Source organism: Urocampus carinirostris, chromosome 9 (assembly GCF_059441175.1).
Source record: "Urocampus carinirostris isolate Australia breed hairy pipefish chromosome 9, RoL_Ucar_1.0, whole genome shotgun sequence".
Lineage (NCBI taxonomy): Eukaryota > Metazoa > Chordata > Actinopteri > Syngnathiformes > Syngnathidae > Urocampus > Urocampus carinirostris.
The window spans coordinates 40,855,035-40,880,069 of NC_142357.1; the positions used below are offsets into that span (position 1 = coordinate 40,855,035).

The following is a 25,035-nucleotide window of genomic DNA, read 5'->3' on the forward strand; positions in this document are numbered from 1 at the left end:
GTCATATTTCTGTAGTAGTATTCTGTAGTATTTTTGTCATACTATTTTTGGAGAGATCATTTGTAGCGTTTCTGCAGTAGTATTTTTGTAATTTTTCTGCAGTACATTTACGCTGTAGTGTATCTGTAGTAATACTGTAGTAATATGTATGTCATATTTCTGTAGTAGTATTTTGGTAGCATTTTTGTCATATATTTTTTGTAGGGTAAATTAGTATTGCTTCTGCACTAGTATTTCCATTGTATAATGTTTTATAGTATTAGTGTAGTAATATGTATGTCACCTTTCTGTAGTAGTATTCTGTAGTATTTTTGTTATACTATTTTTGGAGAGATAATGTGTAGTGTTTCTACAGTTGTATTTTTATAGTTTTTTTGCGGTAGTAATTCCATTGTAAAATGTTTTACTGTTGTATTACTGTAGTAATATGTATGTCATATTTCTCTAGTAGTATTTTTGGAGCATTTTTGTCATATACTTTTTGTAGGGGTGATTAGCATTGTTTCTGCAGTGGTATTTTTGTAGTTTTTTCCTGCAGTAGTATTTCCATTGTAGAATGTTTGTAGTATTACTGTGGTATTACTGTAGTAATACGTATGTCATATTTCTGTAGTAGTATTTTTGTAATATTTCTGTCATACTATTTTTGTAGAGATAATTTGCAGTGTTTCAGCAGTAGTACTTCCATTGTAAAATGTTTGTAGTATTATGTATTCTTAATATTATATTGTATATGCGTGTCATATTTCTGTAGTAGTATTTCTGTCATAATATTTCTGCAGTAATACTGTAATACTATGTACAGTATCTCATATTTCTGTGGTCGTATTTTTTTAATATTTCTGTCGTAATATTTCTGTAGTAGTATTTTTTATTATAGTATTACTGTAGTCATATTATTGTAGTATTTTGGCGGTAGCATCATGTAGTATTTCCATAGAGCATTTTTATAGTATTTCTGTTGTATTTTCAGAGTAGATTTTTTTCATCAGAATATCTTTAATATGTTTGTAGTTTTACTGTAGTCGTATTTATGTCGTAATTTTTTGTTGTAGTATTTCTTTTAATATTTCTGTACGACAATTTTTGTGGTAGTATTTTGTATCATCGTATTAGTGTAGTATTTCCAGAGCTATACATGACTTGACTTAACTATATTCGTGGTATTTTCATCATAAAATGTATGTAGTATTTTCATTATTGAATTTTTGTTGTATGTCTGTAGTATTACTGTAGTAATATGTTTGCAATATTTATGTCATATTTCTGTAGTAGTAATTTTGTTGTATTTCTGTACTAATATTTTGTATTATAGTATTACTGTTGTGGTATTTTTGTAGTATTTCTGCAGTAGCATTTTGTAGTATTTTAAGAGTATGATTTTTATTAGAATATTTGTATTATTTGTGTAGTATTTCTGTCATCATTTTTCAATAGTAGCATTTTTGTAGTATTCCTGTTGTAATTCTTTTTGGGTTATATTTTTGTTTTGCTGTAGTGGTATTTTAGTAGTATTTTTGTAATATTACTGTCGTTATATTTTTCAAGTATTTTTAACTTATCTGTAGTTCTGTTGTCGTAGGCACACCGAGGGACATTGGGTACACAGTCGGCACCCCTAAAAAACTTTTTGGATCCGTAGTACTTTATTCAATATGATCTATCTTGTTTGGCGGGCCGGATGAAAAAGCCCACCCGGCCGCATTTTGACCCGCAGGCTTTAGTTTGCCTACCCACGTCCTAAAGGGTGAAGCGTGAGCTCACAAACATCGCTAAGAATAGAAGAAGGCGGCAGCTGCCCATGTTGACCCTTTCTAATGTAGTCTATATTTACACGAAGCGGACTTTGTGTCAAGGAATTTATGACTTGATGCTCTTTCCCACACTTTAAGAGCTAAGTGTGTACTTTGCAGTACTCTTAAGAGTTTACACATGTTGGAGAGCGGATCCGCTTGACGAGAAGCAGACGATAGCAGCAAAATACTCAAGAAATACCACAAAAATACTACGATGTAAATAATACCAAAAAATACTATCATGGAAATACCACAAAAAACACTACAACAGTAATACTAAAATACAGAAATATTAGAACATATTTACAATAATACAAAATACTACTACAAAAATACTATGACAGGAATACCACAAAATACTACTTTAGAAATATTATGACAGTAATAGTACATGAATACTACAGATATACTACAATAATCTATTAAGGAAATACTAAATAAATACTTAAGGAATACTACAAAAATACCACTACACCAACACTATAATACAGAAATATTACAACAGAAATATTATCACTTACAGTAAATACTACAAAAGCACTGCTACACAAATACTGCAAAATTACTACTCAAAAATATTAGGAAAGAAATGCTTCAAAAATAACTACTGTAATACTACAAAAGTACTACAGATATACTACAAAAATATACTATACTAAACTACATACACACTACATAAATACAACAGGAATACGACAAAAATACTACAATATACAAATACTACAAAATAAATGTTGTGACAGAAATATTATGACAATAATACTACATAAATACTACGGATATACTCCCCAAAAAAATCTATTAATGGAAATAATAAATAAATACTACGGGATTACTACAAAAATACCACTACACGAATACTATAATACAGAAATATTACGACTGAAATTTTATCACATAAATACTACAAAAACACTGGCGCACAATATTGCAAAATTACTCATCAGAAATATTTGGAGACAAACACTACAAAAATACCACTACAGGAATGCTACAAAAACACTACAGATATACTACAAAAAAATATTTTATGGTCATACTACATAAATACAACTGGAATACTACCAAAATACTGTTGTGAAAACACCACAAAAATACCAATACACTAATACTTTAATACATACATATTACTACTCAGAAATAATAGGAGAGAAACTACAAAAATACAACTACAGTAATACTACACAAACATATACTATGGAAATACCACATACATCATACATAGATACTATAAGAATACTACAAAAATACGACAATAGAAATACTTTAAAAATACCAGTACAGTAATACTATAATAAAAAACAGAAATAATGTGACATAAATATTGTGACTGTCGAAATTTCTGACCGTAATACCACAAAAATGTATTATGGAAATAATACCAAAATTCTCCCTAAATACTCCAGAAATACTACAGAAACGACATAAATATTACAAAAGTACCACTACACAAATACTACAGCATAATTATTTGATCAGAAATACTACTACAGAAACATGACAACAGAAATACTGCCAAAAAATCTACTATGGTAAGATGACTTTGGAAATACTACAAGACTACTACTGCACAAAAAATACAAAAATGGACTGCGGAAGTACCACAAAATACTACTGAAAGACAACTATAGTAATATAAGAAGATTTGAGATCCAATTTAGCGCAAAACCAATCGGAGGAGAGCCGTCAATTTGAAGAAACGGCCCCCGGACGGGCCCCCGGGCCATATTTTTGAAGCTGGCCTGCGAGGGACATTTAATGCTCTCTGCGCTAATGGAGAAAGCTTCTCTTTATCGATTTCTTTCTCTGCGTTTGCTTCTTCTTCTTCTTCTCTTCTTCTCTTCCTTTTCTTCTTCTTTTCTAAGTAGAAGTCGGAGAAAGTTGGAGGTCAACCCAGGCTTCGGCTGACTTTTCCCTCTTCTTCTTGTTTCAGGTTGTTTAGTTTTTGTTCAGTTTAGTTTTGGGTATTATTTTTGGGTTATTTTGGGTCGTTTTTGCTTTTAGTTTCGGAGCGTTTCGTTTTGCATCCGGTTGTTCGTTGGCTTTTTCTGGGGCGGGGGTGGGGGGTGGGGGTCTATTTTGGGTTGTTTTGTTTAATGGGTTGTTTTGGGATGGTTTTGTTTTGTCTCTTGATTTTGTTTTCGGTTGTTTAGTTTTTGTTCAGTTTAGTTTTGGGTATTATTGTTGTATTATTTTGGGTAGTTTGTTGTTTTCAGTTTTGGAGCTTTTAGCCTCGCATCTTGTTTTTAGTTTTTTGGGGGGCGAAGGGTATTTTGGTTGTTTTGTTTGGTGGGTTTTGGGGGGTTTTGTTTTCTTTACTTCATTTTGTTTTAGGTTGTTTAGTTTTTGTTTAGTTTAGTTTTGGGTATTATTGTTGTATTATTTTGGGTCGTTTTGGCCTTTAGTTTTGGAGCGTTTAGTTTTGCATCTGGTTGTTCGTTGGCTTTTTCTGGGGCGGGGGGGTATTTTGGGTTGTTTCGTTTAATGGGTTGTTTTTGGTTTTGGATGGTTTTGTTTTGTCTCTTGATTTTGTCTTAGGTTGTTTAGTTTTTGTTCAGTTTAGTTTTGGGTATTATTTTGGGTTGTTTTTGTTTTCAGTTTTGGAGCTTTTAGGTTTGCATCTTGTTTTTTGTTTTTTGGGGGGCGAAGGGTATTTTGGGTTGTTTTGTTCGGTGGGTTTTTGTGGGTTTTGGAGGGTTTTGTTTTCTTTCTTGATTTTGTTTTGGGTTGTTTTGCTTTTGTTTTAGGGTGTTTTTGGGTTGATTTTTGCTTCTAGGTGATTTTCTTTTGCAATTGGTGATCATTTTTGTTTTTGTGTTGTTGTTTTCTATTGGCTGTGGGGTTTTTGGTTACTTTTGAGTTTGGGGTGTTTTAGGTTTTAGGTCTTGTCGTTCGTTGGCTTTTTTTGGGGCGGGGGGGGCGTTTTGGGTTGTTTTGTTTGGTGGGTTGTTTATGGTTTTGGATGGTGTTGTTTTCTCTCTTGATTTTGTTTTAGGTTGTTCAGTTTTTGTTTAGTTTAGTTTTGGGTATTGTTTATGTATTATTTTGGTTTAGTTTTGTTTTTAGTTTTGGAGCTTTTAGTTTTGCATCTTGTTTTTTGTTTTTTGAGAGGCGAAGGGTATTTTGGGTTGCTTTGTTTGGGTTGTTTTTGGTTTTGGACGGTTTTGTTTTCTGTCTTTTTTGGGGGATTTTTGGGTTATTTTGTTTTTGTTTTAGGGTGTTTTGGGGGTAATTTTTGCATTTAGGTGATTTTTTGGGGGGATTGCTGATTTCTTTGTGACGTGTTTTTTTTTGTTTATTTTGTTTGGGTTTTGGTTGGTTTTTGGTCTGAGGTATTTTAGTTTTGGGTCTCGTTCTCTTGCTATGGCTTGTCGTACCGGTGTTTTTGTTTTTTTACGGGGGTTGTTTTTTTAATGTTGTCAAAATTGTTTCGGTTTTTGGTTTCAGGATTTTGGGGTGTTTTTGGTTGCTTTGGGTGGTTTTGATTCGGGTCGTGTTTTTCTTTTGCTCTTGGTTGATTTGGGATTGTTTTGTCTTTGTTTTGGTTGTTTACGCTACGGACACTTTTGTTTCCAGTCTTGTTTTTGTTTCCGATCTTTTTTTTTTCTTATAGGTGGCTTTTGTTTTGGGTCGTTCTTTTTTGGGTTTGGATATTTTGTAATTGTTGTTGTTTTTTTGCGGTTGTTGTCTTTGGGTGGCTTTTTATCTCTTTTGTTTCTCATGCTCTCTCCCTTTCTCTCTTTCTTTGTCCTGCCCTCTCTCCTTCTCTCTCCCTCTCTTTCTCTCATTTCTTTCTCTCTTTTTTCTTTCTCTCTTCCTACGCTTTGCGCTTTCTTTTCTCTTTTCCTCTCCTTCTGTCTTTCTATTTCTCTTTGGATTTCTTTCTTCCTCTCCCTTTCTTTTTCCCCTCTCTCACGCATTTTTTTTTGTTTCTCACGCTTTCTCCCTCTCTCTTTTTCTTTCTTTGTCCCGCCCTCTCTCCTTCTCCCTCTCTTTCTCTTATTTCTTTCTCTCTTTTTTTTCTTTTTCTCTAATCTACTAGTCCGGTCCCCGAGAGAATGCTTTTCAAATGGGTTTGACACCCCTGTTCCAGAACATCGTCGCACCGAAACTTCAGGTCTGGGTTGATTTAAACCCCCTTGTTCCAGTTCGGGGGGAGTTTCCGACACATGCGTATCGTTCGACATGGGAGGTAATTCATGTGGATGTACTCTGGCACGTAGCGCTCAAGTAGTCGGTAGGTGAAATAGTTGTATTTAGAGGCCGGGGGGAAGAGAAGGGGGAGAGTTTTGAACTTTCAAAAGGATTTGGGTTTTGTGTAACCAAGGGGGTCTCTGTGGGGATCGCCGGGTTGCTCTCACAATTAGAGGACAAAGTGGGTTTTGTCCCCGTTTTGTCTTTGCGTCATTTTGGGGAGAAGGAAAACGGCAACTTGGTGACTTTGAATCAAGGTTTTGAAATGAAAACATAGCATGCTTGAACTTTGCTTCGGTATCTCTCTCTACCACTCTTTTTTATCCCTGTCTACAGTTCTTTTTTCTCTACCACTCCCTCTCTTTCTCTCTCGCAAGGTTTTTCTCTTCCTTTATGTCTTTCTAGGTCTCTCTCGCTCAAATGTATCCCTTCTAACTCTCTACCTTTCTACCACTCTCTCTCTCTCTACATACATTTGAACTCTTTCGCTGCCACTCTCTCTCTTTACCACTCCCTCCCTTCGGTTGTACCTCTCTCTTTTTCTCTACCTATTTATCTCTACTACTTTCTCTCTCTCTCTCTCTCTCTCTCTCTCTAGGCCTTTCTCCTGATACCTCTTTGTCTACCTCTCTCTCTTTCTAGCTCTCTACCTTTCTCTCTTTAAGTCTCTCTACCTTTTTCTCTCGGCCTCACTCTATCTCCTCTCTACCTTTCCACTACACCTCTCTCTAGTTATCTGTCCCTACCTCTCTCTACCTCTTTTTTTCCGTATCTCTCTCACTCTACCTCCCTCTGTACCTCTCGATACTTCTCAGTCTCTTCCTCTCTCTACCTCTTTCCCCATCCTTCTCTCTCTAACTCTCTATGTACCTCTCGTTCTACCCCTCTCTCTACTTCTTGACCTTTTTCCTTAGCCCCCCCCCTCTCTCTCTCTCTCTCTCTTTTTCTCTCTCTGTCACTCTCCCTTCTTTCTCTCTACCTCCCTCCCTATGTACCTCTCTCTCTCTCTCTTCTTCTCTACAGCTTGATACTACTCAGTCTTCACCTCTCTCATCTTTTTATCGTTCTACCTCTCGCTGTACCTCTCTCTGTACCTTTCTATACTTCCCAGTCTCTAACTCTTGACAATATCTCACTCTCTCCCTCTCTCCCTCCCTCACTCCCTCCCTCCCCTGTTCCTTTCTCTCTCTCTCTCTCTCTCTCTCTCTCTCTCTCTCTCTCTCTCTCTCTCTCTCTCTCTCTCTCTCTCTCTCTCTCTCTCTCTCTCTCTCTCTTTCTCTCTTTCCTTCTTTTGCTATCTCATTTTCTCTCTCTCTCTCCCTTTCTTTCTCTCTATCTCTTTCTTCGTACCTTTCTCTGTACCTCTCTTTCCCTCTGTCTGTCTCCATGTCTCTCTTTCTTTCTCTCTCTTTCTCTCTTTCTCTCTCTTTCTCTCTGTCTTTGTCTCTCTTTCTCTCTCTATCTTTGTCTCTCTTTCTCTCTCTCTTTCTCTCTCTCTTTCTCTCTTTCTCCTTCTCTCTCTCTCTCTCTCTGTCTGTCGGTCTGTATGTCTGTCTTTGTCTTTTTCCCTCTTTTGCTATCTCTAATTCTCTCTCTCTCTTTCTCAGACCTCTGTCTGTCTGTCTTTCTGTCTCTTTCCCTCCTGCCTGTTTATTTTTCTCTCTCTCTGTGTCTCTTTTTCTCTCTCTCTCTCTCTCTCTCTCTCTTTCTTTCTCTGTCTCTTCCGTCTCTCTCTGTGTCTCTTTGTCTGTCTTTCTGTCTCTGTCTCTCTTTTTCGCTACATCTGTCTGTCTTCTTGTTTCTCTCTCTCTCTCTCTCTCACTCTCTCTCTCTGTCTCTTCTGTCTCTCTCTGTCTCTCTTTTTCTCTCTCTCTGTCCCTCTTTCTCTGTCTTTCTGTCTCTGTCTCTCTTTTTTGCTCTCTCTGTCCCTCTCTCTCTCTCTCTCTCTCTCTCTCTCTCTCTTTCTCTGTCTCTTCTGTCTCTCTCTGTCTCTCTTTTTCTCTCTCTCTGTCCCTCTTTCTCTGTCTTTCTGTCTCTGTCTCTCTTTTTTGCTCTCTCTGTCCCTCTCTCTCTCTCTCTCTCTCTCTCTCTCTCTCTTTCTCTGTCTCTTCTGTCTCTCTCTGTCTCTCTTTTTCTCTCTCTCTGTCCCTCTGTCTGTCACCTTGTCTCTCTTTCTCTCTCTCTTATGTATGTGTATAAAGATTTTCCCTGATTTGGTATAGACTTTAGGAGCCTTGCTTGGAACTGGAGACGCATCCCAATTCCAGGAAAAGCCCAAAAAGGGGAAGCAACCGGAAAAGAGGAGCAGGAATTCCTATTTGTTTATACTCCGAATGAAAAGGTCGGCACGCCGGATAAAAAGATAGAAAGTAAAAAAACTTTTTCTTCCGGGACGGCCGTCCTCTGCGGCCAAGCCGCTCGACGGACGCTCGAGAGGTTTCGGACTTTGCTAACGTCCAACCTTGGGGTGTTAGCGTAAGACTATGTGGAATATCGACTTAGTAGAAGAGTAGAAAAAGTTCTAGTTTTCAACCTGGTTTCTAGTTTTTCAAATGATAAGAAAAAAAAACAAATACATTTGATTTTTAAGCTAGTTTTTGGCGTAGGAGAAGCTAGTTTTTAGATTACAATCCAGGAATTTTAGACATGAAAATAGTTTTAAATAAGAATTTAAACTTGAATGTGGATGAAAAATGTGATTCTAGTCATATACTTAAAAAAAAAGTATTTGAGAAAAAGGAAGTTGCTAGTTTTCAACATAGAAGGTAGTTTTCGAACGTGTCACGAGCACGGAAGTAGAACCCAGATGCGTGACGTTCATGAAATGATCTGCATTTCTCTAGCGCTTTTCAAGTCAAGACTTCCCAAAGCGCTTTACAGTGCGCTTCACATTTCCCAATAGCGGCCATGCAGCCACGTAAGGCGCTCACCTGCATATTGGGGGTATCGGGGGTTCAGTGTCTTACCCAAGGACACTTCCGCATGTAACACGGAGGAGCCGGGATTCGAACCGCGATCTCGTGATCCCGAGACGAGCGCTCTACCTCCTGAGCCACGGCCGCCCTTTATCACAAGCCGCTCACAGAATCGGAACGTGCAAAAGTGGATCTTCCGAAGCGGGAGATCGCGGTGTGGTAGACGGAAAAAAAACAGTCGTTAGGCAGGACCGGAGATCAAAATGAGCCGGGGTCAAAAAAACAGATCGTAGCGGGACACGAACGGGGAATCAAGAACGGACGGGTGAAAAACAGGACTTGCCTTGGGAAACCAGAGGTTTGCTGACTGACTGACCAAGAGCGAGTGAAAGGACAGAGCTTAGGTTTTTGGACACATCATCGAAGGCTAGTATTTGGGGTAAACGTAAATGCTAGTCAGCTATATATGATTTGATATTTTTCAGCATAGAAGAATTTTAATTTCAACGGAAGAGAAAAACTTCAATGAAAGAAACACAATATTTTCAGAATAAATGTTCCAATTAAAAGAAAAGGCTAGTTTTTTAGGTGGAAAAAGTGAAAAAAAAAGACTGTTTTTCAGGACATCTGAGTTTTAAAGACCTTATTTCTGGACATTTCCCAGCATGCAATTTCTCCAGAAGAAGACAGTTGATAGGGACCCCCTTTTGAAAGCCCAGCGTGTGATTTTTCCTGCAAAAGAGAGAGGGGGGTGTTTGTTTCCCAAGCAGCCCACCTTCAACTCTGCCAAAGCTTCTATTATCCCCCCCAGCCTTTCTCCCTTCTCCCCTCTCTTTTCATTGTTTGTTGTTTTTCTAGAGAGGCCTCCATGCGCTCCAGATTGGCGCTGCCAACCCAGACTGTCTGGCTTCACCCTTGCCAGACAGGAGCAATCCATCCGTAGGATCACAGATTTTTTCCCCCCAAAACCTGTCTTTCCCCCCTGCTTTTTCTTCTTATTTCTTTTTTCCTTCTTATTTCTTTTTTTCCTTTTGTTTTTTTCTCTTTTTCTTCTTATTTCTGTTTTCCTTTTGTTTTTATTCTCTTTTTCTTCTTATTTCTTTTTTTACTTTTGTTTTTTTTTCTCTTTTTCTTCTTATTTCTTTTTTCCTTTTGTTTTTTTCTCTTTTTCTTCTTATTTCTGTTTTCCTTTTGTTTTTATTCTCTTTTTCTTCTTATTTCTGTTTTCCTTTTGTTTTTATTCTCTTTTTCTTCTCTTTTTTTCCCTTTTGTTTTTATTCTCTTTTTCTTCTTATTTTTTTTCCTTTTGTTTTTATTCTCTTTTTCTTCTTATTTTTTTTCCTTTTGTTTTTATTCTATTTTTCTTCCTTTTTTCCCCTTTTGTTTTTATTCTCTTTTGTTTCTTTTTTATTAGTTTTTCAAGTCTTTTTGAATGCCTTTTCCTTTATTTCTTATTTTCCCCTGCATGCTTTAGTCTTATTTTTTCGGGCGGCAGTAGCTCAGGAGGTAGAGCGATCGTTTTAGGATTTAGGGATCCCAGTTCGAATCCGGGCTTGTCCGTGTTACATGCCGAAGTGTCCTTGGGTAAGACACTGAACCCCTAATGCCCCCAATAAGCAGGTGAGCGTCTTACATGGCTGCAAGGCCGCTATTGGGAAATGTGAAGCACAATGTAAAGCGCTTTGGGAAGTCATTGACTTGAAAAGCGCTATACAAATGCAGATCATTTCATTTCATTTCATTTTATCTTGCTTTTGTTTCTTTTTGCTCGCTTTTGACTTCTTTTTTCTCACCTTTTCATCCTTTTGTTATTTTTCCTCTTTGTTTTCTTTTTTTTATTCTTTTCTCTCTTTCTTAGCTTTTGTTCCTTTTTCTTGTTTTGAAATGAAATGAAATGATCTTGTTTTGACTATTTGTTTTTCGTTTTTCTCTCTCCTTGTTTCCTCTTATGTTATATATATTTTCTTTTTTGGTTTTATTTTCCTGGGTTTTTTTTTCCTTCCTTTTTTCCCCTCTTCTTTTGTTTCCTTTTTCTTAGCCTTTTTTTCTTCTTTTTTCTCTACTTTATGCCTTTTATGTTATATATGTTTTCTTAGGTTTCTTTTATTGCTTGGGTTTTTACTTTTTCTTACTTTATCCTATTGTTTTCTTGTTTTCTGCTTATTTTCTTCTTCATTTTTTCTTCTATTCTTTTATTTATTTTAATTTTAGATTTTTTCTTCTTTTTTTCTTGCTCTATCATTTTTTTTATTTTTTGTTCTCTCCTGTTATCCTTTTATGTAATTTTTTTTCATTTTTCTCTATTTTTTTTCCAAACTTTTTCCTTTTTCTTGTTTTTTTCCCATTTTTCTGAATTTGTCCTGCTTTTTTCTTCTTTTTCCTTTTTTTCTTTTGTTTCTTTTTCTTAGCTGTTTACTTCTCTGTTCTTGCTTGCTTATTTTTCTTCTCTTTTCTCTCCCTTTTTTCCATTTCGTTATACTTTTTTTCTTCTTTTGTTTTTCTCCCTTAGCTTTTTCTTTTTTCTTGCTTTTTCCATTTTTCTTATTTTTCCTGCTTTTTTTCCCTCTTCTTCTTCCTTTTATATTTTTTGTTTCTTTTTTTCCCCAGTCTTTTTTCCTTTTTTTCTTGTTTAATTGTTTTTTTTTTCTCTCATTTTCCATTTTTCTTTATTTCTATCTTCTTCTTTTGTTTGTCTTTTTTCGATCTTTCTTTTTCAGAGCGCTCTCGGCACCGCGTCCACTTTTCCGGGGGCGGGCAGAGCGTTTCCGTAAGCGGGCACTGCCCACCCCCTCCCCCGGTAACAACTCCGAGCTCCTCTTCATTCCGTCGGCGTGCCGGGCTTCTTCTTTTACTTTGAAAAGTTCCCCTCTCCGGCCTCTCGGCCCCCACCCTTTGACCACGGCGCTCCGGCAGGTCCACCATTCCGTGTGTCTTTGCGTCTCCATTGAGAACTTCTTTGTGAGGGAGGGGAGAAAGCCCCCTCCCCTCGAGCCCTCCTCCTCCCCCGTGGACAGGGTGGGACTATCCAAACGCCGAGTTCCCGAGGCATCCGTCCTCCGAGCGGGATTCGAACCGAGAACATCCCGGACCTCTCCGCTCCCGAAACTGAGAGAAGCGGTCGGAAGTGTCCCGGAGGAGGAGGATTTTTTTCTAGAAGGTGAGTGGAATCCGTCTTCTCTTGTCCCCGACATGAAGGCAATAATCCAAAACTGGAAAAGGGGATTTGGAACTTCCTGGATCGTCGCCTACAGGGGGCGACGTACTTGAGTAAATAGACCCCGTCTTCGCTTCTAACTTTTGACTCGAATTCAAACATTCTTCAACAAATTCAAGCACGTCCCGCGTTTGTTTGCTCCAAAATCGCTGCGTCTCGTTTGTTTACGGAAGCATACATGGATGGAGACGACCGTGACGAACACTATATACGGTTGGATACAACTGAGCACTTACACTATATACGAAGAAGTACTATGCTTGTTTACTCTTTGTTTCAAAAGTGGGCTCCGTTGCTGTGTCCCGTGTGTTTACAAACACAGAGACTTACACAATATATGGATGGATACAACTGTGACGTCCACTATATGTGGTTGGATACAACCTACACACTATATAAATAAGTACCATGCTTGTTTCCTTCTCCCTCCAAAAGTGAGCTCCATTGCTGCATCTGGTGGGATAACAGAAGCCTAGACTTACATGATACATGGATGGAAACAACTGTGACGTCCACTATATGTGGTTGGATACAACCTACACACTATATAAATAAGTACCATGCTTGTTTCCTTCTCCCTCCAAAAGTGAGCTCTATTGCTGCATCTGGTGGGATAACAGAAGCCTAGACTTACATTATACATGGAAGGACACAACTGTGGCATCCACTATAAATGGATGGATAATCTACAGATCCCACGGCTAAAGGGATTGCTTTTCTCCCCCTCTCTCTCCCCCTCTCTCTCCCCCTCTCTCTCCCCTCTCTTTCTATAATTATCTTTCTCTTTCTTTTCTTCTTTTTCTTTCTCTTTCCCTCTCTTTTTCTCTCTCTCTTTTACTCCCTCTTTTCTGTCTCTTTTTCTGTCTCTTTTTCTTTCTCCCTCTCTCTCTTTCTCTCTCTCTCTTTGTCTTTATTTTTCTCTTTTTCGCTCTCTTCCCGTCTTTTTCTCTTTTTGTTCCATTATCTTTTGAATTTTTTTCTCAATTTTTCTCTCACTTTCTCTCCCTTGCTCACTCTTTTTCTCTCTCTCCCTCTCTCTCTCTCTCACTCTTTCTTTGTCTCTCTCTTTCTCTCTCTCTCTCTCTCTCTCTCTCTCTCTCTCTCTCTCTCTCTCTCTCTCTCTCTCTCTCTCTTTGTCATTATTTTTCTTTTTTTCTTTGTCTTCCTGTCTTTTTCTCTTTTTGTTCCTTTCTCTTTTGAGTTTCTCTCTCTCAATTTTTCTCTCGCTTTCTCTCCCTTGCTCTCTCTTTTTCTCTCTCTCTCCCTCTCTCTCTCTCTCTCACACTCTCTATTTGTCTCTCTCTTTTTTTCTTTCTATCTCTCTGTATCCCTCTCTCTCTCTGTATCTCTCTCTCTTTGTCTTTATTTTTCTCTTTTTCTCTGTCTTCCTGTCTTTTTCTCTTTTTGTTCAATTCTCTTTTGAGTTTTTCTCTCTCAATTTGTCTCTCGCTTTTTCTCCCTTGCTCCCTCTTTCTCTCTCTCTCTCTCTATATATATTTGTCTTTGTTTTTCTCTTTTTCTCTTTTTGTTCCTTTCTCTTTTGAGTTTTTTTCTTTCTCTTTCTCTTTCTCTTTCTGGCTCACCAAGCTATTCTAGTAATATTATAAACTGAAACAACAGATTGGGGTCAAATGTGACGCCGAAGTTTCGAATAGTGGGAAAAAAGCAATAGTGGGAAGTTGATGCCGCGTTTAGCGTAGCAGACTCTCATTTGGAACAGGGTTTTCCGAGCGGTTCCGCGGTCCGGTTCCTAATCCGGGGTTCCGTCAGCTGTTTCCTGCCTCCTCTGAGAGAAAATCTGCTCGGCGTTAGCGAAACATACCAGCGCCGTGATTCAGCTAGCAAAGCGCTATGTCACGCTCACGTGATGCAAAACACTACCCGCTCTTCTTTCATTCTTATGGCTGCTTCCTCCATATTGGGGTACACCCCCGGGAGACCCTCATAGTATGTAAAAAGTACTACTTATATGACATCAAAAATACACATAAAGGGAAAATGACATTCTATTATTCTTTGCTGTGATTTGAGCTGGTCAAGCAGAGTAGCGGGTGGATGCCAATGATGACGCTGAGAGAAGCGCGAAAGACAAACGAGCTGCAGTTTGATATATGTCCACTTGATCTCACCCAAGCCAGGCACTACTTACAAAGCAACTGAAGTAGTATTTTTTTCCTCTCTCATTTTCTCTCTCTTTTTTCTCTATTTCTTCTTTCTCTTTCACTCTCTATATTTACCTCTCTATTTCTGGCTCTCTTTTTTTCTCTCTTTCTCTCGAAGTCTTTCTCTAACTCTCTCTTTCTTTTCTTTTCTCTTATATTCTCTTCACTTTTTTCTATTTCCCCCTACCTTTCTCTCTTATCTTCCTTCTTTTTTCTCACTTCCTCTCTTTCTCTTTCTCACCCCCTTTCTTTCTCTCTCGCTTTCTCATGTTCACCTTTTTTATCCTCTCTCATAATTTTGATCTTTGTCTCTCCCTCTCACTTTATTTATATATTTGTCTTTCTTTTTTTATCTTTCTCTCTCTCTCTCTCGTTCTCTCTTTCTTTCTAAGCCCCTTTCTTTCTCTCTCTCTCTTTCTCATGCTTACTCTTTTTTCTCTTCCCTCATAGTTTTGATCTTTGTCTCTCACTTTATTTATCTCTTTAGTTCTTTCTTTTTCTTTTCTCTCTCTCTCTCTCTCTCTCTCTCTTTCTCTGCTTTTACTCTCTCTTTTCTTTCTTTTTCCTTTTTTCTCTTTCTACCTTCCACTCTCTTTCTCCTTCTCTCTATTTATTTCTATTTTTCTGGCTCTCTTTATTTTTTCTCTCTTTTTCTCTAACTCCATTCCATTGTTATCATGTTTTGCCTCTCCCTTTAGCTTGGGATCTGTATAATAATGGGTACGGTAAAAAAAAAATCGCATCGCTGACTTGCAAAGTCTTAAGGAAGCGCACAAGATTTTGAAAGGCATTGTGGGAGGTAGTTCAGACGACACTACGCACGCATTTCGTATCACCGCAAAGTTTGACTTTTATACTTTTTTGGCGACGCAAAATATGTTTTGGAGGTCAAATGCTGTAAAGAGAACGAAAACGTCTTATTCTAGACCAGGTGCCTCAAACTCGCGGCCTGGGGGCAATTTGCGGCCCCCGTGAGGATTATTTAGGGCCACTGCCTTATAATAACAGTTAAAGAGGTAGTGTGTATTACTGGCCCACTAGATGTCGCTGTTTCCTGTCGTGCCATCGAAAATGGAAAAAGTGACAGAAAGGCAACGTGTTACTTTTGGTAAGAAGAGAAAGAAGAAAAGAAAACAAATGCAAAGAAAAAACAGTAAAAACAAAAAAGGACCAAAAAGAGAGAAAAAAAAACAATAAGTGAAAATATCAAGCTCAAGTAAAAAGGAAAAGAAAAGTGAAAAAAATGAAAGAAATAAAAGGAAAAGAAAAAGAAAAGAAAAATTTAAAAAATGAGTGTCAAGAACCGGAACAGGATCAGGACCCAAACGCGTGACGTTCTCACTCAAGCCTTTGATTTTATGGGAAATGGCGAGACATGCACGTTAGGCAGCGGTCTGGCGTGGAAATACAGGAAGCCAGAGGCCGACGAGATCGATACCAATTGCCCGAGTTGATATCGGACAGATGGGGTGGATACCGGACAGGACGGGACAGACGGGATTTTTATCAAAACTGGATATTGAAAGTAAACAGGACAAACTAGATGGGAACGAAATTGGAGACTGATATTAAACAACGGGACAGACAGGATTGATATGGAAACAGGATATGGAAAATAAACAGGACACACTAGACGGGAACCAAACTGGAGAAAATAATAAACAGGACAAAAATAGACGGAAACAAAACCGGAAACCAAAATCAAACGGGACAAAAATAAACAGGAACCATACTGGACAGGAAATACCAACAGGAAAACAGGACCGAGTCGAAACCCACGTCTTGCGGGGCAGTGGTTCGTTGACGGGCTGACAAAGGAAAAGTGAGAGCACTGAGCTTAAACAGAAGGAAAGCCAATTGGGCGCCGTGGCAACCGTGACAATGAGAAGAAAAAAAGGAGAGATAATTATTATTTTTTTCCCCCATTTTTGTCCTTTTTCCTCTTCATTCCTTTCTTTTCTTTCTTCCTTGTTTTCTTTCTTTTTCTCCATTTTCCTTTTTCTCTGCTTTCCTTTCCTCTACTTTTCTCTTTATTCCTGTTTTCCTTTTTTGCCTTTTTTATTCTTATTTTGTCTCTCATTCCTTTTGAAAAAAAATGGTTTCCCTTCTTTTTATCTTTCTTTGTGAAAGGCTCCTTTTTGCTTTTTGGTTTCCTCTGACTCATTTTTAGTTGCACGACACTTTAGAGCGACATCTAGTGGACAAATATAAAACACTGTCCCTTAAAGTAACAGCAGAATGTTTTTTTTCAGCGCTCTTTTTGTGGAAAACCCCATTTGGCCCCAGCTTCCAAGGCCCCCAACTCCTGATCTGTCATAAGGCGGGGTTGCCATATCCTGGGGTTGCCATATCCTGGGGTTGCCATATCCTGGGGTTGCCATATCCTGGGGTTGCCATATCTTGGGGTTGCCATATCCTGGGGTTGCCATATCTTGGGGTTGCCATATCCTGGGGTTACCATATCCTGGGGTTGCCATATCTTGGGGTTTTTCCATATCCTGGGGTTGCCATATCCTGGGGTTGCCATATCCTGGGGTTGCCATATCTTGGGGTTTTTCCATATCCTGGGGTTGCCATATCCCGGGGTTGCCATATCCTGGGGTTGCCATATCCCGGGGTTGCCATATCCCGGGGGTTGCCATATCCCGGGGTTGCCATATCCCAAGGTTGCCATATCCCGGGGTTGCCATATCCTGGGGTTGTCATAACTCGGGGTTGCCATATCCCGGGGTCCTACTGCTTTTAACAATAAAAACAAGTTTGTTTTTCCATCCAACGGCGCATTGGCGGTCACTCAACGCCCGATCCATTATTCATCGCTCCCTTGGAAGTGACCCTTTGCCTCGTCAGACCGCAATTAGTCACGGCTTCTTTTGAAAGGCCGCACTTAAAGACGCGTCGGAAAGCTATCTTGGACCTAGAGCGCTCGGTGTTAGGGGGAACGAGGTAGCGGCACGACCTCGGGCCTGCGAGACGAAAAGGGGGGAAAAATGCTTTCGCTGAGACTCACAGGAATGCAGATTGAAGGTACCTGTTGGGATGTTTGTATGTATATTGCTCATAAGATATTTTCTATTTCTTAAAGTGGGAATTGTATTCCATTTGTTTTCGTACTGAAAAGTAGTATCACTTCCATTTTTCACAGTTTTACGGTATGCCATCAAAGGGAGTAGACCCCTCACATTTCTGCAGAGATTCTATCGTAATGTTTAGGACAGAGGTGTCATTTGAACTCGGGGGCCACACGATAGAACAAACATTCTGTCGGGGGCCAGACTAGTAGATGAAAGAGAAAGGAAAAGAGAGATAAAGAAATAAGAGAAAGAGGGAGGGAAAAGGAGACAGGGCGGGACAAAGAAAGAAAAAGAGAGAGAGGGAGAGAGCGTGAGAAAAGTCATGAGAGAGGGGGAAAAGAAAGGGCGAGGAAAAAAGAAATCCAAAGAGAATTAGAAAGAAGGAGATAAAAGAGAAAAGAAAGCACGAAGGGTAGGAAGAGAGAAAGAGAAAAGAGAGAAAAGGAAAAAAGGAAGTTAGAGCAAAAGAGGTTAAAAGACACAGAGAGAGAAAGAGACAAAGAGCAACTAAGGAAGAGAAAAAGAGAGACACAGAGTGAATGAGACAGAGACAGAGTGGGGGAGAAAAGGGGAGAGAGAGAGAGAGAGAGAGAGAGAGAGAGAGAGAGAGAGAGAGAGAGAGAGAGAGAGAGAGAGGGAAATGAATACAAGTACAGTGTCAGAGGGAGGGAAAAGGAGAGAGGGCAGGACAAAGAAAGTGAGAGAGGGAGAGAGCGTAAGAAGAAAAATAGATAAAAAGAGAAGTCGTGAGAGAAGGGGAGAGAAAGGAGTAGAAGAAAGAAAACCAAAGAGAAATAGAAAGACAGAGGGAGAGAAAAGAGAAAGGAAAGTGCGAAGGGTAGGAAGAGAGAAAGAGAAAAGAGAGAAAAGGAAAAAAGGAAGTTAGAGCAAAAGAGGTTAAAAAGACACAGAGAAAGAAAGAGACAAAGGGCAACAAAGGAAGAAAAAAAGAGAGACAGAGAGTGGGAGAAAAGGAGTGGAAAAGAGGGGGGGGAGAAAGAGAGAGAAATGAATACAAGCACAGTGTCTTTGTTCAAGGCACCTTTCTTTGGCAACATCAAGTTCAACCTGCAGCTTGTTTTTCTCTTGCGCTTCTCTGAGTGTTGTCTGGCGGGCCGGATTCAATCCCTTAGCGGGCCCGATCTGGCCCGCGGGCTGCCTGCTTGACACATGTAGTTTAGGAGAACATCAGTCAACAAAGGTGCCGTGGCTTACTGGAAAGATAAGATATCCTCTGTGGTCTGATGAGACAAAGATAATGAGATGATAAATAGTGTGAAGCGAATACGTTTGTGTCGTGCATGGTGTTGGGAACGTCATGGTTTGGGACAGCAACTGGAGTGGAGAAGTTGCATTATATGAATGGAAACACAAACTGGAGTATGTCTTGTGGAATACCAAAGCAGAGAACGATCCCCTTCCTCCAGGAACCGGTCTTCCAAATTCGATGAGCGAGGCTTTTCTAAAGGGTCTAAGGATAAAGAAGACGGACCGGTCTCCAGATCGAAACCCAATAGAACATTTTGGGGCATCCGAAAGCGGAAAAACACAAGACCTTGAGTATGTTGTCATGGAGGAGTGGCATCCTTTGAGGCCTGGAGGATAAGGATGGCTGCTCAAAATATTGAACTTCAGGAACTTTCACATGTGGGTGTACTCACTTTTTTTGCAAAGGGGGGGGGGGGGTACTTGGAATATTCCTCTCTATTATCTCCATTGACGATGATAGGACTCACTCTTTCCACTTGGGAGTGAAGGAGTTAAAGGGGAGTGGGATGGGAACCATCAGCTTTCATCTGGTTTTTATTTCTCTCGGAGGGACCCGAGGGACGGCCGAGGGGCTCGCCCGAGGGCCCACTGCAACCAGATTTAACACCCGTCCATCTACGGACGAGCGGGAATAGTCCCGACGGTGGGCGGGAGAAGATTTTGTCTCAAATGAGGAACAGATTTCGGATTGGAGACCACAGGTGTCGAACGGGCGGCCCGAGGGCCGGATCAGGACTGCCGGGTGTTGGAGTCTGGTCTAAGACTGAGAGAAGCGCAAAAGAAAAATGAGCTGTACTTTGAAATATGTCCACTTGATGTCACCCAAGCCAGGCACCACTCGCACGGCAACAAAAGTAGAATTTTTTTCCTCTCCTTTTCTCTCTCTGTCTCTTTTTTTCCCTATTTCTTCTTTCCCTCTCTTTTTTCTCTTTCTTTCTTACAGTCACTCTTTTTCTATTTCTCTCTTTTTCTGGCTTTCTTTTATTTTTTTTTCCTCTCTCTCTTTATCTCTAACTTTTTCTTTTACTCTCTCTTTGTTCCCTTTTCTCTCTTATCCTCTTCATTTCTCATTCTCCCTCTTGTATCCCTTTTTCAATTTCCCTCTATCTTTCTCTTTCTTTTCTTCTCTTTATATCTTTCCTTCTTTTTTCTCACGTTCTCTCTCTTTCTCTTTCTCACCCCTTTCTTTCTCTCTCTCTTTCTCATGCTCACCTTTTTTTCTCCTCTCATACTTTTGATCTTTGTCTCTCACTCTCACTTTATCTCTTTTTCTTTCTTTTTTATCTCTCCTTCTTTCTCTCTTTCTTTCTCAGTCCCTTTCTTTCTCTCTCTCTTTCTCGTGCTCACTCTTTTTTCTCTTCTCTCATAGTTTTGATCTTTGTCTCTCACTTTATTTATCTCTTTAGTTCTTTCTTTCTTTTTTTCTCTCTGCTTTTGCTCTCTCTTTTTGCTTTCTATTTCCTTTTTTCTCTTTCTTCCTTCCACTCTCTCTTTTTCTCTATCTATTTATTTCTATTTTTCTGGCTCTCTTTTTTCCCTCTTTTTCTCTAACTCTTTATCTGACTCTCTTTCTTTCCTTTTGTCACTATTCTCTTTCCTTCCCACTCTCTTTTGTCTCCCCCTTTTTTTTCTCTCTTCTTCTTCTTCTTACCCCCTTTTTTCTCTCTTTCTCTCTTCTTCATGCCTTCTCTTCTCTCTTCTTTTGATCTTTGTCTCTCACTTTCTGTCTTTCTCTTTCTTTTTCATCCCTTATTCTCACTCACTCGCTCTCTCTCTATTATACTTGCTCTATTTATTTCTCTAATTCTCCCTTTTTCTGCCTCTCTTACCTTTTTCTCTCAAACTGTCTCCCTTGTTCTATTCATCTCTCTTATTATCTCTCTCTCTTTGGTTCTCTCTCTTTCTTTTTCTCTTTTTCTTCAACCTATTAGTCCGGCCCCCGTTGGATTTTGTTTCTAGCGTGCGGCCCCCGTCTCAAATGACGAACACGTACTGTACTTTGGTGACACGTGTTTCTGTTTTGTAGCTTTTAACGGGCTTCCGCCTGAGTAGCTTTGGCCCCCAAAGACTTCAAAGAATAAAAGCGGCATCCAAAGCTGTCATTTTAGCGCTCAGTTCGATGGCGGAAACCACAAAAAGGGCTTCTAGAACATGCGTCTTGGAGCTGATCTCATTTTTCTTTTCTATCATTCCCGTTTTTAGTCTCATCTCATTAGCTGCACCGCTTATCCTCAGTAGGGCCGCGGGGGGCCGGAGCCCATCCCAGCAATCATCGGGCAGTGGGCAGGGGACACCCTGAACTGGTTGCCAGCCAATCGCAGGGCACACGGGGACAGACAACTCATTCACACCTAGGGACAATTTGGACCGGCCAATTCACCTGAAATGCATGTCTTTGGAACGTGGGAGGAAACCGGAGTGCCCGGAGGAAACCCACGCAAGCACGGGGAGAACATACAAACTCTGCACAGTAAGGCCGGTAGCTGGATTTGAACCCACGCAGGAGGTTCCCACGACCCCCCGTTTTTAGTATTATTCTGTATTTATTGTTACACAAGTATGGAATTCCATTTTATCTTCATTGCCCCTTTCATGTTGCACCCTGCTTTTTTCCCTTTTTCCCCTTTATTTATTACATTTTTACCCGTCATAGAAATGTACATTTTATTATAGTTCATGTCATTTTTTCTATTTTTTTTCAATTCAAAATTGTGAAATTGTGATTATTTTATTAAATAGTATTGTTTACCACTAGGAGGCGCTTAATGATACACATTTGATAGCAGAAATAACACCAAACATTTCCCCTTGAATACTTTGAAAATTTCCTTTAAATTTGATGAAATTTCGAATGTCTAGAACCAACTTACCCTGAAAAGATCATCGATACCGCCTCTAGATGCAGATACCGGTGATACTTTCAATTTCTTCTGAGAAAGAATCGATATCAGAAATACCTTTCTATGATATCATCCATAAACTTTCCTTGACATTCGGTAACATTTCTGTCAAGACTAGAACGGAAACAGGACCCACTCGCGTAACGTTTCTAAAAAGTTTTATTGAAGGAACGAGGAAGGGCTCGCGCCCGTGTGTGTCACGGTTGCCATGGTGCCCAATTGGCCCAGAACGCGGGACGCCAGCTGAGGCTCATTGACAGATTGACAAAAAGAAGGAAAACACTTCCTTTTTTTCAAAAGGATTAAGAAAAAATACAGAAGACAAAATTTTAAAAAGAGGCAAAAAAAGGAAAACAGGAATAAAGGGAAAAGTCATGCAAAAAAGGGAAATAAAGAAAAAGAAAGAAAATAAGGAAGAAAGAAAAGAAAGGAATTAAGAGGAAAAATTGAATTTTCTCTTTTTTTTCTTCTCATTGTCACAGTTGCCATGGCGCCCAATTGGCTTTTCTTCTATTTAAGCTCAGTGCTCTCACTCTTCCTTTGTCAGTCCGTCAACGAACCGTTTATTTTTGTCCTGTTTAATTTCAGGTTCCAGTTTTGTTTATGTCTGTTTTCGTCCCGTTTATTATTTTCTCCGGTTTCCGTTTCCGTCTCGTTTCCCCTGTTAATTTTCGATATTCCGATTTGTTATCTATCCTGTCTGTCCGGTATCGACCCCATCTGTCCGATATCTCCTCGGGCAGTCGGTATCGATCTCGTCGGCCTCTGGCTACCTATCATTCCACGCCAGACCGCTGCCTGACGTGCATGACTCCCCATTTCCCGTAAAATCAAAGGCTTGTGTGAGAACGTCACGCGTTTGGGTCCTGATCCTTTTCTGGTTCTGACAAAAAAAAAACATACACATTTGTTTAAAAACCTGGCAAAAATACATCATACTTATGTTGTTTCGAATAAAATAATATCTAAGTCGAGAAATTTGTATTTCTTTTAAATAGTGGAATCCCTACCTCAGGTCGCCGCCATGTTTGTCTGACAACTTGCTGCTGCACTCTACTCAGTGCCACTGGTTTTCCTTTGCAAGAGTGCCATCTAGTGGTCAAATATGTCACACTGGGCCTTTAAGAATTGCTAACTGAGTGATAGAGGGAATAAAAAAGAGAAATTTCTAGTTTGCGACGTTTTTTTCCCGTTTGTATTTGTGTTTTATGGAAGGATTCTTGATCCTGATTTTTTTGTTTTGTTTTGGGGTTTTTTGCACTCGCGTTGAGATCTATTTGTACTAGAAGTCCGGCGAAATGTTTCTGTTGGGCGGTTTGGTGGATCTGCTGTCTCATGGACACGTCCCAGCCTCCAACCCACTGGAGGTCAGGAAAAAAAAAAATCCTGGACAGGAAATGCAAAAACTTCCAGCTGCAGCTCCCAAACCTTTGGGGAAATTTCCACTACCCCCACCCTCCTCCCAGGATAAATCAACCTCTCCCCCAAACAGATTGAATTAAAGCTTTCCTCAATGGAGATTTTATGAGCAACTGTTTGGGTTATACTCCATTAACTGGGATGTATTTCATAAACTGGGCTAGCGTGGAAGAAGAGAAGGTGATGCTTTTATTTTGAAAGTGTCTGATAATCTCCTTCGGGATCCACGCCAGCAAGAATTTGGCAGAAAATGAGTTTGGGGAGAACGTTCTTCACCTTCTCCTTGTTGGTCATGGTTGCCAGATGTTTGGCTTGAAAACATAACCCAAATGGAGCCGTGTTTTACATCGTTGGTGTCAAACTCGTTTTAACCCGGGGGCCACACGGTAGAAGAAACAAAAAAAAAAAAGAAAGAAAAAAAGAGGGAAAGAAACAGGAGAAAGAGAGGAGAGAAAAGTAGAGAGGGTGGGACAAAGAAAGAGAGAGAGAAAGAGAAAGAGAGAGAGGGGGGGTGAGAAACAAGAGATAAAAAGATAAATAGTGAGGGAGGGGGAAAGAAAGAGAGAGAAAGAAAGAAATCCAAAGAGAAAGAGAGAAGGGGCAAAAAGAAGGGGAGAAAGAGAGAAGGGGAAAGGAAGACAGAGCAAAATAAGGTAAAAAGACATAAAGAGAAAGAGACAAAGAGGAACAAAGAATGAAAAAAGATAGAGAGAGAGAGAGCTGGACAGTGAGAGAGAGAGCTGGACAGAGAGAGGGGGAGAGAGAAAGCGAAAGAGAAAGGGTGAGAAACAAAGAGATAAAAAGAGAAATAGTGAGGGTGGGGGAAAGAAAGAGAGAGAAAGAAAGAAATCCAAAGAGAAATAGAAAGCGAAAGAGACAAGGGGCAAAAAGAGAAGGGGAGAAAGAGAGAAGGGGAAAGTATGAGAGAGCAAAAGAAGGTAAAAAGACACAGAGAAAGAGACAAAGAGGAACAAAGAATGAGAAAAAGATAGAGAGAGAGAGAGAGAGAGAGAGAGAGAGAGAGAGAGAGAGAGAGAGAGAGAGAGAGAGAGAGAGAGAGAGAGAGAGAGAAATACAAGTACAGTTTCTTTGTTGGAGGCACCTGGCTTTGGCAACATCAAGTGGACAAATTTCAACCTGCAGCCCGTTTTTCTCTTGCGCTTCTCTGAGCGTTGTCCCGCGGGCCAGATTTAATCCCTTAGCGGGCCTGATCCAGCCTGCGGGCCGCCTGTTTGGCACCCGTGCCTTACATGGATTATTTGATTTGAAATTTTGGGTTATTTTTTCAAAATCCTTTCTATTTTTCTACATTTTGGGTCACTTTTTCAAGAGAAATCAACTATCCTATTAAAATGATCAAGTCATTCTGTACAGTATTGGCTCCCTGTCACTATCTGAAGCCAGTCCTGTCTGTCCCCTGTTGTCAGTCCGTTTGCAAACCTCAGTGTATACTAGGCAAGCCTTTTTCGACCCTGACCCCCACCTGTCCTGTTTTTGCTCCCGTCTGTCTCCGACTACGACCCAATTTGATCCTGACCACATCTGCTCTCCCGTCCTTACCCCTTTTTGTCCCCGACTACGTCTACTCTCCCGTTCTGGCTTACGACTCGTTTATGACCCCGACCACGCTGTCTCGGCTTACGACCTCCTTTTGTCCCCGACTACATCTACTCTCCCGTTCTGGCTTACGATTTGTTTCCGACCCCGACTACACTTTGCTCTCCCAGTCTTGGCCACTGACTCTTTTCCGACCCCGACCACGCTGTCTCGGCTTACGACCTCCTTTTGTCCCCGACTACATCTACTCTCCCGTTCTGGCTTACGATTTGTTTCCGACCCCGACTACACTTTGCTCTCCCAGTCTTGGCCACTGACTCTTTTCCGACCCTGACCACGCTGTCTCGGCTTACGACCTCCTTTTGTCCCCGACTACGTCTACTCCCCTGTTCTGGCTTATGACTCGTTTACGACCCCGACCACGCTGTCTCAGCTTACGACCTCCTTTTGTCCCTGACTACATCTACTCTCCCGTTCTGGCTTACGATTTGTTTCCGACCCCGACCACGCTTTGCTCTCCCAGTCCCAGCTACTG

The 25,035-nt window shown here is 40.1% G+C and overlaps 1 protein-coding gene across 2 annotated transcripts in view; it reads left to right on the forward strand.

Moving 5' to 3' along the window:
* Nucleotides 1-25,035, forward strand: part of pdgfrb (platelet-derived growth factor receptor, beta polypeptide) — a 117,009-nt gene that overhangs the window by 28,504 nt on the left and 63,470 nt on the right. The window contains exon 1 of one of the 2 annotated variants that reach the window (XM_088343888.1): nucleotides 11,864-12,062. The exons of the other annotated variant lie outside the window; for it this stretch is intronic. The gene's annotated coding sequence lies outside the window, so the exon portion shown is untranslated. Of the gene's footprint in view, nucleotides 1-11,863; nucleotides 12,063-25,035 lie in introns of those variants that run through there. 2 annotated transcript variants of the gene reach the window in all.